The sequence below is a fragment of the Lampris incognitus genome, chromosome 8 (assembly GCF_029633865.1).
Source record: "Lampris incognitus isolate fLamInc1 chromosome 8, fLamInc1.hap2, whole genome shotgun sequence".
Taxonomy (NCBI): Eukaryota; Metazoa; Chordata; class Actinopteri; order Lampriformes; family Lampridae; genus Lampris; species Lampris incognitus.
Window position 1 is genome coordinate 35,175,274 of NC_079218.1, and position 16,988 is coordinate 35,192,261.

The window sequence follows — 16,988 nt, forward strand, 5'->3', positions numbered from 1 at the left end:
ATAATTCAGCAATAATAAGGTGAGGGCTGTCTGTGTGCACAGTACAAACAAGTAAGAAGTCACACACAGCCTTCATTTGTGATTCGAATACGATCAATAAACATGAATAAAATATTTTTGCTAACTATAAAACATGACAAGGATTTATAGAGGACATACAATACAAAGTTCAGTGTAACAGTTTACTGAATACCTCTTGTGCCTCTTCATACAACTTAATACAACTTTATTTTAAAGTTGGACCAGAACAAGTGTAAAATGCTCAAGTCCAAAAACCTTGAACAATGCATAATAACACATTCAGTAACATTTTGTTGTTTGTGAATAACTAATGTGTTTTTAAAAAAAATATTTTCTTATCAATTGCTTCTAATTGATAGCTTCTTAATATACCCAAGAACGGTGAAGGCGTGGTCAATTTAATTAATATTCATGAGCTGACCTTTGAGTTACAAGGCTTGGCGGTAAGGGTGGGTGGTGTTTTATAGTTTGATGATTTAATCTGATAAGGCCATATGTAATGTCTGTGTCTGATGACATGAATATGAGGGGGGGAAAAACTCGGCTAAGAGAAGCAAGCAAGAAATTGTATCTTTAAAGCATTTTTAGGGGGAAAGAGGAAAAAAAGGAAAACAGAATTCCATTTTTATATTTATATCTTTTTCAGTAGAAAGAGAGTAAAAAATACGTTATGATTAAAGAAATAAATTATGGTAAAAAAAAAGAAGATTGTTTCGTTTTCGGTCTTACCACAAGCTTTATTCAACCAAGGCTTCAGTCTCACTCCAGACTCATATAACAAAATTCACAGAATGGACCCAGTAGAATTAATGTAACATCCCCTATCCTTATAGACCATTGATTCAGTTGAGGAGAGAACGGCACAGTAAAAACGTTTTGACTAGAGAAAGTGAGATACCTAAGACGGAGGGAGCATTGAAAGGAGACAGGCCTCTGCCAGGACGGATAGACGCTCAGTAAGCCGACTATGGTGGGTACAAAGGATCTCTTTATCGGGACTTTTTTTTTTTTTTGCCCATTGGTGTTTTGAATCCGCTCTTTGCAGATGGGGCGACGCTGGTCTTTCACTACTTTCAGAACCACAGAGCTGAGTTGGAAGGGTCAACAGTTTACTTTTGCCGTTGGTCTACTTTTTCCCCCTGCTATGTTAACAATCCTGACTAGTCCATTTCTGTTAAATGTAATGTGAGTTTCCAGATAACTCACATTTATTGAATATTGAATACAAGAACACACTTCAATGGATGTAACCCTTTTTCTCCCCATTTGTACTTGGCCAATCATCCCGCTCTCTAAGCCATCCCGGTCACTGTCCCACCCCCTCTGCCGATCCGGGGAGGGCTGACAATGAGGAGTTTCGCCAGGGGGACGGGCGGACGTCAGTGACGTAATGTAGCACAAGTGACATTTATGCTGAGTTACTCATGTTGGTTGTCTCATCAACCATGACCGCTACAAATGGTGTGTTCCTCACCTCACCTTTCATTGCATCCCATAACACCTCGGCAGTGGCACTGATCAGGTCATTCTGGATTTTGCTTGACGTACCTGCAAACACCTTAGATGTTGCCAGGTGGCATCTCAGCTCACTGTCATATTCAGCTAAGTAGTCCAACAGCTCCAAATAATCCCCCTTGTTCACCGATTATCTGCTCTGGTCACATACTCTAAATGGTGGTTCCTTCTTCCCCAAAAAACACCACAGTGTGGATGAGCTGTTTCAAAATCTCCCGATTCGGTTTCACCTATGGGAAGAGATATGTGTCACTAGAAACTGAATTTGCTAATTTATATTTTGAGTTGCTCAACTTTAATAATTGCGTTACTAAACTGAATTTGAATCACATAATTTGAATTTGTATTGTTTAACTTGAATAACTGCATTGAAAAACTGAATCTGAATAGCATAATTTGAAATTGAATTTATTAGTTTGGGAATGAACTCCAATAAACCTGAAACTGAATGTAATATTATGAAATTGAATTTATTTGCTCTGAAACTATTTGATCCTCACTGAAATAGAGCTGAATTTTCAGTGAGGATGTTGATCAAGGCTGACTCGACATTTTGTGACCATTTTTTTCAAGGTGCAATTGATTTTTTTTCAAAGGTAGCACCGGTGTGACTACACAATTAATGGACGTTTAGAAAAAACTTTTTTTTTCTTTTTCGCTGTCTGTCTGAAACTGTTTTGGTCTGATTGTCAAATCACATGCTGGTGCGGCAAACTGGAAAAGTTAATCTGGTGACATATTTCTGTGCATACTTACCTTCTGTTTGGGTGCAACGGTCTCTCTCCGCTGTTACTCACTCAGCTACAGGTCAATACGTGTGTTTCCAAATGTTTTCAGAGAAACAGTGGCACGCAGGTGTCCAGGGGTGGACTGATATTTCAGAGCTGCTTTAGTTAAGCAACTCAAATTATTAAATCCCGTGCTGGACCAGGGCCCCTTGTCGGGATTGAAAAGCAAGCAATCCCAGCAGTACAGCATGTTTGGTGCCCAGGCTGCCTGTTAGCCACAGATAGCGACTGTAGCTGCTAGTTTGAAAATGCCTCTGGTAGCTCTTGGTAGCTTGCACCAACCCTGGCAAGGGAGGTGATGGTCAACCTTTCTGGATTATTTCTAGTAGGCAATCTAGAAAATGGAATTTCTATTAATTCACCCACATGGTCTTCTTCACTAACTCTCTAAATCCTTCGTTGTCGTTCTGTCATCTCGTTTTTCCCCTTGCTCACTCTGACTACCTTCGCTTATCCATCCATCCATCCATCCATCCATCCATTATATGAACCGCTTATCCTGCTCTCAGGATTGCGGGGATGCTAGAGCCTATTCCAGTAGTCATTGGGCGGCAGGCGGGGAGACACCCTGGACAGGCCGCCAGACCATCACAGGGCCCACACACACACACACACACACAAACACACCTATGGACAATATAGTATGGCCGATTCACCTGACTTACATGTCTTTGGACTGTGGGAGGAAACCGGAGCCCCCAGAGGAAACCCACACAGACACGGGAGAACATGCAAACTCCACACAGAGGATGACCCGGGGTAGTCCAACCCACCAAGGTTGGACTACCCTGGGGCTTGAACCCAGGACCTTCTTGCTGTGAGGTGACCATGCTAACCACTGCGCCACCCACCGTGCCGCTACCTTCACTTGTCGCTTATCAAATTCGCGAATACGCGGAAGATGTCGGTATATTGTCCCACCCACAACTCAACAAAATATGATTGGCTAAGACAACTGTCAAAATCAAATTCATGCCCACATTGACACAGGCATTCGGTTACAGCTACCAAAGGTCCTGGCACAGGGGAGCCACTGGGGGAACGAGATACCATCGGAAGAAAAATTGTGTTTGGTCCATTTCCCATTATACTAACCCACTGTTTGCCAAAACATATTAATCCAAGTTTATAACAATGACCTTGAAATTATTAATATTATTTCAGTGAATAAAAATAAGCAAAAAAATATTCATTATGAGTACTAAAATTCTTTCAATATTTTTTCTTGGGTATTCTCTGAATACCTTGAAGGCCCAGAGGGTTCCTCTCTGCCAGAAAGTACATTTCTTAAACATAACTAGAGTAACTCAGCCAACAAGATGGTAATTCAATGATCCACTCTTGGCCACAGGGATGCCTGGTTGTTGAGGATATCATCCCGTGACTTTGAGTCAAGGCCACTGGGTTAAACGCACAAACACGGAGGTCATCAGGCATGCCTTCCATGGATATTGCATGAGAGGATTAAATATATGCATATTTTGTCTTTTGTCTCTAAATATGGAATATGATATTCTTAAAAAAACTAAGAAACATGAAAACTTTGTGAAATAATAATAATAAAAAAGGTTCTGTGATCCTGTAAACTACGATGTTATTATAGTGATCGTCCAAATATAGCTATGTTGGGTGTTTCATCCTTTATTATGCTAAAGAATATGAAATATCAGCCTTCCAAATGACAGCATGGTAGTACTGATCAGCCTGATAGTCTTTCTGATGGCATGGTTTGACCCCGAGGATCATAAAGTGGTGTTTTAAAAAATCACTCTTTGTCAAAAAAATCTCTTTGGGGTGATGTGAGCAGCTAACATCAATGCTAGGGAGAGTAGATGAGAGAGTGATAGAGGAACATGGAGAAGAGAGAGAGGACGATGAGAAAAGGGACAGAGAGATTAAGAGAAAGAAAGAGACCGAGAGAAAGCCTGAGAAAGCTTTACAGAAACCCTAACATCACTGCTAGAGAGAGCAGATGAGAAAGAGGAAGAGAGACAAAGGGATATGGAAATAAGAGAGAAGAGAAGTGATGATGGGGCAGAGGAGGTTGCAGAAAGAAAGAGGAGGGAAGGAGAAAGAGAGGGAGGGATGAAAAAAGAAAGAAAGAAGAAATGTGGGTTAAAGGTTTGTGGGGGTTAATCTGGGATGCATATGTATAACTGGATCAGGGATCAAAGGGAAGTGCTTTATTTTTTACATAACTTTATAAAGATAGACAGTGATGTGCACCTCCCGTTTAGCACAGCCATTTAGCTTAGCCATAAACCAGTACAGCCATACCATAACATTATTTTCCCCCTCATTTTATCATCAAATATGATCACACAGTCTACGGCATGCTAAATGGTGCCCTGCACATCAATCTCCCAGTTTCCCAGAACAGCAGGCGCTCTGCAGAGAGCAACCAGCCGTAAGCTCATATATCTCGAAGCCGATAAAAGAACTTCGTCCCTGAGTATTACTACCTCAAAAGGGGTTCTGTTTGCAGAGAGGCGAGGTTCAAGCATTTCATTCTAGTACATCCATAACCCTTTAGCCATGTGCCTATGAAATGTCTCTGTCTCCAGGTATTGCTCTTTCAGATGGTGGTCACCATAGAAATAAGCACCACACATTGACTCTACTATAAATAGACACGGAAAAGCAAAATAATAAGTTCATAAAAGTTTAAGGCCTGTGAAACTTAGATTATCACAGTGCATTCTGAATAGCTCAGCAGCTTGGAGTGCTTGAGATGTTGTGAATTTGATTAGGTCTCACATCCTCTATTGCAACCCCACCCCCCCAAACACACACACACACACACACACAGATCCTCCCCATATCGACTTCCCTCTCATCTCTCCTGCCACATATGTGCACTGGGCAGTGCAGCAAATATCCCTTGAAAATCATCTTCAAAAAGAACATACTGCCTTAGTATACTTTTGCAGAGGGATTGACTTAATTTATTGAATGATAGTCCCTCAAGATGTAGCATCTCATTTTCAAGAGAGTCCTATAGACAAATACAAAATTGTAAATTGCACAAACAAAAACAACATCATATAACAAACAAACATACACTGCAAATACACAGATACAGATAACTTGTTCATCCTCTCCCACCCACACTCCCAGTCCTCAGAAGTTGTACAAGAAAAAATTGTATACGATAACCCAGATAATAAATCAATTACATCAACATAAAGAGCAATTGAAGCAGTTTTTCTTCAAGTAAACACAAATTAAAAGCCTAAACAGGTTGTATTAAGATGAGAAAATAAAGATGTCATGAAGCAGCAGAAAGAGGTAATAGATCTCAGAAAAAGAAGAAGATTATTCCAGTCGGATGGAGCTTTGTACTGGAATGACCTGCATCTGACTTGTTTAACAAATATGGGGACTAAAAAAAAAAGAAAAAAAAAGGGATATTGCGTATGTCTGAGTGGATATGGAGAGCTACACAGAACCAAAAAATGTTTCAAATAGGAAGGACAATTAAAATAAACACATTTGAAGATGAACCGAACCCAGTGACATTGCCTTCTAGATTTAAGCTGTAACCAGTTAAGTAATACATACATGAAACAATTACGAGTTTTATATGGACACCTAAAACCAATCCACATAGAAAATTACACACAAAATTAAGGTCCTATGATAGGTGTCAAATGTGTTCTGATAGACAATGTCATCATAATCAATGATAGGTAGTATCAACTGAGAAATTATTATTTTTCTGACTTGAAATATAAAAATTAATTGAGTGATAACGTGATCTCAGACAACTATATATATATTTTTAACAATAAAATCAATGTGGGGCTTAAAGGAGAGTTCAGGGTCAATCCAAAGTCTAAGATATTTGAAAAACCAACTTTCTCAAGGGATGAACCATCATCAAAATAAATATGAAAATCAAAGGGATATGAAGAACTGTGTCACATACCAAAGACACCATGGTGCAGAACTTCTTATTCGATACAAGTTTGTTGCTATGAAACCAGTTTTGGGCTAAATTGAAATTCAACTGTAAAGAATTCTGTAAATAACAGTGTCATCAGCGGGGGTTCTCCATGGGAAGAAGCTGGGTTAATCAACACATCATAGCATAACAGTAACCCTGTGTATGTCAGGGTGCCTGGAGAACTTGGTGTTCGTATGTAGTGCTCTATCAAGGGAGTCTCTCTATGGAGAGATTGCCAAAAAAAAGAGAAAAAAGCAGAAGCACAACCACAACATTTACAGCTCCAGGCCCATGAAGTAACATGGTGCCAGGCTCCCAAATCCTCCTGCGGTGACAATACATAGATCTTGTTCCACTGGGCAGCAAAGAACAGAGTGGATGTTTGGGTGACCAACTGGAGTTCTGGCCTGAGGGACAGCAGGGCTGCTAAAGTCTACCATTTGTCTACAGAAATGGCAGAATGTTATCTTGGCAAATCTATCCAGTGCTTAATGTAAACATTGCTATGAAGTTTTTTCATTTCAGCAGAATAGTGTGATTTCGCTTTGTTCTACCACATAATGTTGCATCCGTGATATAGCCAGTAAAAGTTTGAAATTTTCTCTTTAAGGAAAACTTGTCTTGATGCACCAACTAAAAACAATATCACCACAGAAAGATAATTACACCACATAACAGTCAACAACTTCCCTTTTTTTTCTAGCAAAAAAAGTAGGGCACCACAGTGGCTCAGTGGTTAGCACTGTTGCCTAACAGCAAGAAGGTTCTAGAGTCGAACCCCAAGCTGTCCCAGGTCCTTTCTGTGTGGGGTTTACATGTTCTCCCCGAGTCTGCGTGGGTTTCCTCCAGGTGCTCTAGTTTCCTCCCACCATCAAAAAGACATGCATGTTAGAGTTAATACTCCTGTCTGTGCCCCTGACTAAAGCAATAGGAAAAAGAATTGGATTTGATCCCTGGGTGCTGCACCATAGCTGCCCACAACTCCTATACAATGGGATGGGTTAAATGCAGAAGACAAATTTCATTGTAACTGAACAACTGTACAATGACAAAATAAAGCGGCTTTCTTCTTTCTTCTTCTTCTTTATATGTATTGCTCTTAAACCTGGGCATCTATGGGATCCTATGGGAAGCATCTGAAATTCCACCTATAGAGGATGGGCTGGTCTAGCTGCCATAGACTTGGCCTTACAAAACACCCGTCACTCAAAGATATCAATCAGGTAGCTCCGTTGTTTGCCTAGGATCTTACTACACATTTTGGTAATGTTGCACAAAGCATTTCCATTTTATACTTTCAAGTTTCTGAGTCAGGCAACCATAAAGGCTGGCACTGATGCAGCAAATGACCTATATAGCATTACCTTCACAAGATAACTAAACGTAAGATGAGATAAGATAAAAATTTATCAATCTGTACATGGATATTGTATTGTGCATCCTCAGACATACTCAAAATATGGCAACAATGCATAATAGCAAGTACAATCAATAAAAATATATTTTGTGATTGTACTTAATCACTAACTAGTGCGATATCCTTTTAAAATGGTGTCCTCTGTATCTAAGCAATGAATGAAGGCAGCAATAACATCTAAAGTTATTGGTAAAAATAACCTACCTACAAGTGTCGATGAAATATTCGACCCTAATGGTAATAGTTGATCAACGATCAATAGGTACAAATAATAATCAAAGCTGCAAGCAGCGATGAACGGGCCTTCGCACCTCACGCGCGTTGGAGGGAGTGGCAACTGTGGTAGCACTATTGGAGCTTGGTTTATTTACCTCACAATATACCACTTGTTTTCAGTTAAAAAAATGTTTAAATTAACTCATTGTGTTTCCTAGTGTGAAGCCAAGTTATTATATTATCTGGCTATACTAGACTACTATTAGAACACACTTTCTAAAAAAATTGCTTGTGGGTTTTTCAAAACTTTATATTATTAACCATAGTGACATTTGTAGTGTTACAGATCAAAATTGCCCCATATAGATAAGTTAGAAAAACGGTAAAAAGCCCTTTCTTTTTCATAAAGACAAACTTTATGTTGTTCAAAATAGTAGATGCAAATTGAACAAAAGTGTTTCTGTGTGTGTGTGTGTGTGTGTGTGTGTGTGTGTGTGTGTGACACTATGATATACAATTTCATGAATATGCAGCAATACATTTAGTGGAGGTTGCCTGACATGCATATGTATTTTCATGAACAGTGAACGTTGCTTGAAGCAGTTAAATATCACTTCCTTTGACCACTGTTTTGCATTATAGAAACCCACTACTGACTTGCTATTGTGAGTAGGTGGCACTATGATTATGATTCAATATGGGCATGCAGATGTCTTCAGGCCTGGACTCTTATCCAGCATGTGGAATTTGGGCCAGAAAGGACAATGTAAAGTCAAGTTGCAACAGGTTAATCTTTCATGGCGAAACATGTAAATGTTCTACATCGCCATGGCAACGGCTTTCCACGAAAACTCAAGAGCTTCGCAATTTAACATTGTGAAGGTCTGCAGGTGTCCCTGACCAAATTTGAGGTGGATCTGGTTAATCTGCTAGGGAGCGATCCTAAAAGTACATACAGCACCTGTAACTTCTGTGGCACTATAACTCTGACGCAATATTGACATGTAGATGTGTTCAGGCCTGGACTCTCATCAAGCATAGCACATTTGTAGCAAATTGGACAATGTACATTCTAGTTACAACAACTTCCTGTTTCCTGGTGAAATATGCAAACTAACCGGCACACCATATCAAAGGCATTACACGAAAACTCAAAAGCTTCGCAATTTAGTGTCACAGAAGTCTTTAGATGTCACAGTCCAAATCTGAAGTCACAGGTTAATTTTCTAGGTCTTTTTTTTTGTTAAAGTACAATGCCTAAAAATGGCAAAAACTGAGCAAAAATTGCACAGTAAAGTCAAACTGGCGGACTTCCTGTTGGACTTAGGGTATGGCTCCAAGAGGTTTTTTGTAAGCTGGTAGGGATATGCTACATTGGTAGATGCTAATTTGGTACTGCCTACCAAATTTTGTACATCTACGTCAATTTTAAAGGTGGGGGCTTTGACTTTGAAAGTTGCCCGGTTGGTGCTATCGAGGCAATTTGCTACACTCAAGCCCAAGACCCACATCAGATATCACTTTTAGCCACTTCTGATACATGAGCACATTTTCTTGAGTTTTCAAGCGACCCTAGCACCTCAACAATGCGAAACGGAATAATCCCTACAAATGCAATAGGGCCTTCGCACCACTCGGTTTCCGGACCTTAAACAGAAGAGAGAATAAAAAATAAGGGTTGTGTAAAAAGAGCAAACACATCAAAAGAATAGTAGTAATGACTCTGAAGTACATCTGAGTTCAAATCCACTGTTGTATAATGTATTGTACTTTATCTCATGATGTTCTTGCCCCACTTCCACACGTACACATAGTGTGATATATGTAGTGTCGAATGTGTTATCACAGAAAGTTGAGTCAGTTCATCCTCACCCTTATAAACAATACAGTGGCACAACAACTGAAACCAACGATCGGTGTCATATGCAGATTACTGTGACCATTAACTAAAGTTACAATTGCCATGTGCACTATTCACGGAGGATTGGTGAATGATTGCAATGACAGATGTACTCTTAGCCACCCCCCTGGGGGTCAGGGATGGTTGTTCCCTCTTCACATAGATGGCCTCTTTGATTCCCCTGTTCAAATCAGTGTTCCTCCCTATCAAGAGTCCATCAACCGTATAAGCATCATTCAAAAGACTCAGTTTAACAACTTTTTGTCTCTGCATCAAAACAAAGAAGACTGACTTTTGTCTATACCAGACATTAAATCTCAGCACAATGATAAAACTACACCTGACCAAGTGAAGATCTATAAGGAACTTCACAGTCATGACATCATTACACCCTACCAGTAAAACCAGTGTTTTTATTTGCAAAGGAAATCATCTTTTTGCCAAACATGAATATACAGTTTTTTTATCTACTTAGAATTGAAGATCTTCAAGGCAACTAAAATTAGAAAAAAAAAAAACAAGTATTTGACACCAGTCATTTATGGCAATTTTAATGACATTTTTACTCATACATTTGATGGTAAAATGTGATAAATCGTAGCACCAATAAACACCCCGCGTCTACGTGACATTTGGCTCAATCAGAATTGATTTGTGATGTTGTGCTGCATTTGTGAGCGAGAAATAAACAGTTGAAAATCAAAGGAGACAGAAACTGTGATGGAACATCTGTAATCTGACAATGTGGCATTTAGTCCGTTTGGGCTGCGACTCCCCAGCCAGAGCAACACATCTACCTGCCTGTCTCGTCTCATGACCGTTTGTTGGACTGAGCCTTTTCTCGTATTGATGTCTGTCCTTCTGTCCGTCTGTTTGCCTGTCTGTGTGTCTGTCTCTATGTTTGTTTGCGTGTCTATCTGTCTGTCACTCAATATTTCATTACAGGAGTCTGTCAAGCATGCAGGATTATAGGCTCTCATGCAACACTGCCTCAAATACTGAGCAGTCTACCAATCTAGACACACACGCACACACACACACATACACGTGTGCGCACACATGTACAGGTTTTTGTGGACATGCATATGCTAAATGTGGAATTGAAGATTAGATCATTAAAGCCTAAAAGGAACTGCAGACTCCAGACTACTCCGAGAACACAGAAGCTATTAAAATTTATTGTGGCATTATATATAAAACGGTCTCTCCTACTAAGTTTAAGTCTCCTATTACGTTCCCTCTACCACCGCCTCCTTTTATCCGTTCCCATTTGCGCTCTCCCTCCATCCTCCCTCCCTATCTTCCCTACTCAGTTTTTCTATTTCATCATGCTCGCCTCTCTGTATTCTTCCTTTCCTGCACCCATCCACCTCTGTTCCTCCTCCCATTCTCACCCGGTTTATACTACTTGTTCGCTCTCTCTCTCTCTCTCTCTCTCTCTCTCTCTCTCTCTCTCTCTCTCTCTCTCTCTCTCTCTCTCTCTCTCTCTCTCTCTCTCTCTCTTTTTCTCGCTCTCTCTCTCACTCTGAGTCCCTGTCTTTTTTGCTGTACGTGGGTCTCTCTTCCCCCTCTTCTCTCTCTGTCTCTCTCTTTCTCATTTTCTCGCTTATTCTTTCTCACACCCCACTATCTCTAATGACATCACAGCTTCCTCCAAACACAGAGTCCATTCTGCAATGGCCTGCACCAAAACAAGCTCATTTGAAGGAGCAGTACAGAGGGTAGCCATCTGTGTTTTGCCAGACATCCATTTAAAGGCAAGCTACTGGGGGGTGTCTGTGCTGAGGGCCCATGTCAGCCAGCCAACTAGCCAATCAGCCATCTCGCTCTCCCTTTCTCGCTCTCTCTCTCTCTCCCCCCCCCCCCTCTGTCTATCTTTCATAATCCCTCTGTATCATTGCTAGGGCTTGGTCTCAATCTCTGTCTCCCCCATGATGACATATGAAGGCAGTCCTCCTAATTGTGGGACTTGGTCTCATACAGTTGCACAAAAAGGCCATTTGCAATAACGAATGGACCTCTCGTGATGCCGATGAGGAATAATGGTCCTTTTATTGCAGGAGTAATCTCAATGGCCATGTTGTCCATTGGATGGCTGAGAACTCCCTCATCCATCACATGAGGGGAGAACAGAGTGCATCGGAGAAATATAGTGAAAGAGAGGAAGCGGGAATAATAGAAATGTGAGATGATGATTTCCCATGATTCCCTGAAATTGACAGTGGTTTCAGGTCCCCCCTTCAAGCCCCCTCATTGATAGTTGTGAACTGGGTGATCGTGATTGTGTGTGTGTGTGTGTGTGTGTGTGTGTGTGTGTGTGTGTGTGTGTGTTCAACCAGCTTTCTCCCATCATCTCGCGTCTTCATCGGCCCTCCTTCTAGAGGGTCCGCCTTATTTCTGGGAGAGAGAAGGGGCGAACATTGTAGTGCATGAAGATCAATATTTTTTTCTTATTTGTGTTCTTTGCTTTATGACCAATTAAGACTAACCTAGTTTGTGTCATATTGGAGACTAATTCTGCTATCTGGAAGTACAGGGAGAGAGTGGAGGACAAAAAGGTATTCCAATGTTTCATACTTGACAGGACATACAGTGTCCTGTGTTGCTCTGCTCCTTATATATATAGGGCACACAATATATTTTGTTGTCATACTTGTATGGGATAGACAAAATCAGGAAAATGAACAACAATTAATAGATTGGTATATACCACTATCAATAGATGGATCATGGCTCCACAGTGATTTTTTTTTCTTTTACAATTCAGTATGGTAAAGATCTTGATATTCATGCAGCTCTTTGTTGTCATATTATTAGATGGATTGGATCTCCAATATGCCCTTTTATAATGAGTTGTTAAGCCATCTCACATCTAATTAATAGGGAAAGTTCGCTGTCTTGGGTGAGGAAAAGTTTTCAAGTGGTTGCAAATGGCACCCTGAATTGCCAGCATTGATGAATAGGATCTTAATGGATGAACAGACAGCAAAACTTGCTCGCATGGCCTATTTCAAATTAGGCAAACAATTTAGTCTCGGAGGAGGGCAGTGGGGTGTCTAAGGAATCTGTGAGCAATGATAATTATCACGGCACCAGGGATAAGAGAATGTGATTGACAGGTAAACAGAGCATTCAGAAACTTTTAACCTTGTTCGGAAAAATGTGAAGATTGGAAGAAAAGAAAAGCTCTCGGCTTGCTTAACATGGCTCACGGATGCCTGCCAGGTCAAAGAGCAATTTTCAGCAATTTCCCAGGCAGGGATTTTGTACGACACAGAATTTTATAATAATATTGATATTCCCAAAATGAAATTATGACCGTGGAAATCTAGCATGGATAATGTTGCTCACAGTTAAATAAGAAATCCCACCAACTGGCAAATAGTTATGAAGCTGAGCTCTCGCTTCTTATTTTACTGAACATTTTCACTTTCTTTCTCAATCTCTACTGCTCCTCTCATTCACACACACACACACACACACACACACACACACACACACACACACACACACGCACGCACGCGCGCGCGTGCACAATTATATGAGGTGGGAGCTGGAAATCTCACAATACAAATTTTGTTCATGATGTTCGATGTTGTTAAGATTATTGCTTTAATTGTGGTAATGTATCATTATGATAACATTTAGTGATAATTGTCCAGTATAATTTGAGACAATGCTAATCTTTGAGTTCACCATGGGGTCGTATCTAAAAAGAAAAAAGAAAAAGAAGAAGAAAAAAAAACTTAATTGAATACACAGGGCCTTCATGATTTATTATAATACATCTGAGACACAGTGACCATTGGATCCATAGTTTTGAGGACAAAACAAGACAAGCCACATCCAAAGTCTTCTCCTACTTTAAACCTTGAGTCTTTTTGTCTGATTTCTTCCAGTCCTCTCCTGGCTTTTCACCTCTCCTTCTTCTACGGAGCCTCTCCTCTCATCTCCCCATGTCTCTCGGCTACACCTCTCATTCCTTCAAATGCTCCCTCAAACTCCTTTCTTTAGTTCAACTCGGTTCAACTCTCCCAGAGCCATCTGTCCTCATCCCGCCTCAGAGCGCTACCTCTGACCATCGGCTCCCTACGTAAATCCCCAGTGACCATCCAGGCTTGTTCACTCTCTCTCCCTCTTTCATTCACTTTTTCTCTCTCCACATCTCTCTCTCTCTCTGTCTCCCTCAGGGTTGTCGCTTGTTTTATTACTCCTGCAGCAGTACAGTATTGACCTCCTTCCACCTCCGGCTAAGCCTCTGCTAATAGAGAGATGGCACGGAGGCTGGGGTGGGGTGGGGATGGCAAGCAAGCACAGCCAGATGCAGCGACCTTGGCCTCAGTTCATCAGCAGGGGGCACTCTTCAGCCTTTACATTGTCGCTGCTGTCACTGATGCGTGAATGTGTGTGAGTGCGCGTGCGCGTGTGTATTTATAAGGTGGGTAGCAGGAGGACAACAGTGCTGCTGATTAGACAGTTCATTTGGTATGTTTGTATTCAAATATGTGTGGATCTTGGGTGCATGCATGTATGTGTGTGTGTGTGTGTTGTATGTGCGTTTCATGCATGGCAATTCTTTGTCCTTTGCTGTACATGAGAAAAGGGCAAAAGCTTAGTGGGGGAAAAAAGAGAAGAGATGATTTGTCTCTCATTAATATGCATGGCCTGCTGTGTATATGTGTGTTTTTGCTGGCGTGCATGCATTGTGTGTGTGTATGTGTGTGTGCATGTGTGCATGGGCGTTGAGTTTAATGACATCTGAGGTCAAGTGGGGGACTGTGTTTAAATCAAGTGATTGTAAAAGGAACTGGGAAATACTCACATAATCCTTTCTTTATTATTCAGCCTTTGCCCTGTCTGAATCTATCAATCTACATATCAATGCTTCCTTGTCAGAGTTATCCCCAAATAAAGAGTATAAAGCAATAGTAAGTCCTATGAATTTGGGTGGTTTTTTGTGTGTGTGTCTGTCTATTTTTCTGTGTGTTCATATTAGAAGTTACTATGTAGGTGAAAAACGTATTTCAATTTGCAGTGATAAAATGGTCATAGTTTTCCTTGATGGCAGCTCCAGCATCACAGGATAGTGGACGATTGCCTATAGCACTTGTCTTTTCAGGAGGTGGTGGCAGGAAACTAAATTTTGTGCACAGAAAAGGAAGGGAAAAAAAAAAAAAGATTTGGAAGAATTGCACGAAGACATGCTGATGAAAACAAAAATGTAAAATGTAAATTTCCCAAGTTCAAATTGCTCTCCAAGTGTGTTCCTGCATGAGGCCTACTGATTTTTTATTTTACTTTTTTTTATTTTGATATACTTAACTGATCCCCGTAGGGAAATAATGCTCTGCATTTAACCCATCCTAGCTGTATAGCTAGGAGCAGTGGGCAGCTGCCGTGCATCACCTGGGGACCAACTCCAGTTCGTCTTGCCATGCCTCAGTCAGGGGCACAGGCAGGAGTATTAACCCTAACATGCATGTCTTTTTGATGGTGGGAGAAACCGGAGCACCCACCGCAAACATGAGGAGAACATGAGGAGAACATGCAAACTCCATACCCTAAGGTTGGACAACCCAGGGTTCGAACCCAGGACCTTCTTGCTGTGAGGTGACAGCGCTAACCACTGCGCCACCGTGCCGCCCAAATCATGACAAAGATCACACACTCCCTACTCTCTCATGAGCTCCATTTGATCTCATACATTAAGTTTAAAACTGAATGGAAACAGTTGTCCCTTGTTGTCGGATGATCCAATACAGGAACCCCAAACCAACCCTCGCTCCAAGGTGGATGCCTGTTAGCTTGCCTATTGCTATAGTCCACTATTCTAACCATCTAGGTCAATGGCAGAAATTACTTGGTAAGCACATTTTTCCTGAATCAGAATCCCCCCTATTTCCACCAGAACTGCACCTAAATTGGTCGGCTATAAATATACAGCACTGGGTCACTCCAGTTAATGGCAGCTATTCCTTAAGTGCAACACAGTTTTTGTGGATGCTGGATAGAATGAGTTTCAAGCAATAAGTATACCTTTACTGCCTATAAAATGTTAAAGTGTCTATCAGCAGTTTTGATTTAGAACACTTTTTATATTTGGTCAAACTCTACAGCCTGACAGCTAGGAAGTTAGTAGATGCACTGGAGGAAAAAAAAAAAGCCAGTCTTTTTGGCCACCCTATGCACCATTAATGGAAACAAAACATTTTTTCCGTACCTTCTTATCAGCCAATCAGGAGAGTTCTTTGCTAGATGGTGTCTCCATTGGCTCCTACTGGCTGTCAATCAATTTGTGTATTCATAAGGTGTTTAGGCAGAAGTGAGGGGGCAGATTCTTTTGCAGTGCGTTTCCAACATACAGCTAGCTCTTGCTAACCTCAGTCCATGATTGTTTACCCCCACTTTAATTTAAAAGGCTAGAACAACCAATTAGGTCCTTCATCTATGAACCTGGCCTAGCCAAACCATTATTGTTTCTTTTTTATATCTACCAGGAAAGACAAAGGCAAAACCTACTAGGTAACACATATACCCATATACCCAGATGAGATACAAGGAATCAAGAAACTAGTACTTTGAATACTGTTCTATGAATTTGTTTGTTTTGCCAAATGGAAAGTTATAGAAAATAAGGAAATACATAAAAAAAATCAAAATTAAGATGATAGAATCCACTTTGTACTTACCAACCTATTTTTAGAGAAATAGACAATGGTGTAATCTCCTGTTATCTATTCTGCTTCTAAAATGAGTGAATCCATGTTAAGTTTAGTTCCTTTTCAGAGCAAAGCTCCCTGAAACCAAGTCTTTCCTAAGAAAGTCCACTGTTCCTCTTTGGTGTTGTCTCACAATGGTAATCCAACAGGCCTTCCTCCTGGACTTCATTCCACCAAAAGGGAGAGATGCTTTCTTCCCCATCTAGGGCAAAGAACTCTCCAGTTCCTTTATTGATATTGCTCTATCTCCTCCCCTCAAATTATCATGAAGATGAAAACCAACCTTCCCTAATTTTCTCGTAAATTATTTCCCCTAGCATCAGTTGTTTCCAAAGACAAGAACATTTTCCAAGGTCTTGTGTCCTAGCAGACGTTTTCTGTCAACTGTCAGATGACGATGGTGAAATACGTTTTTTACACTCTGCACCATCGTCTCTCAACAATCCTATGGCTCATATGGAAAACC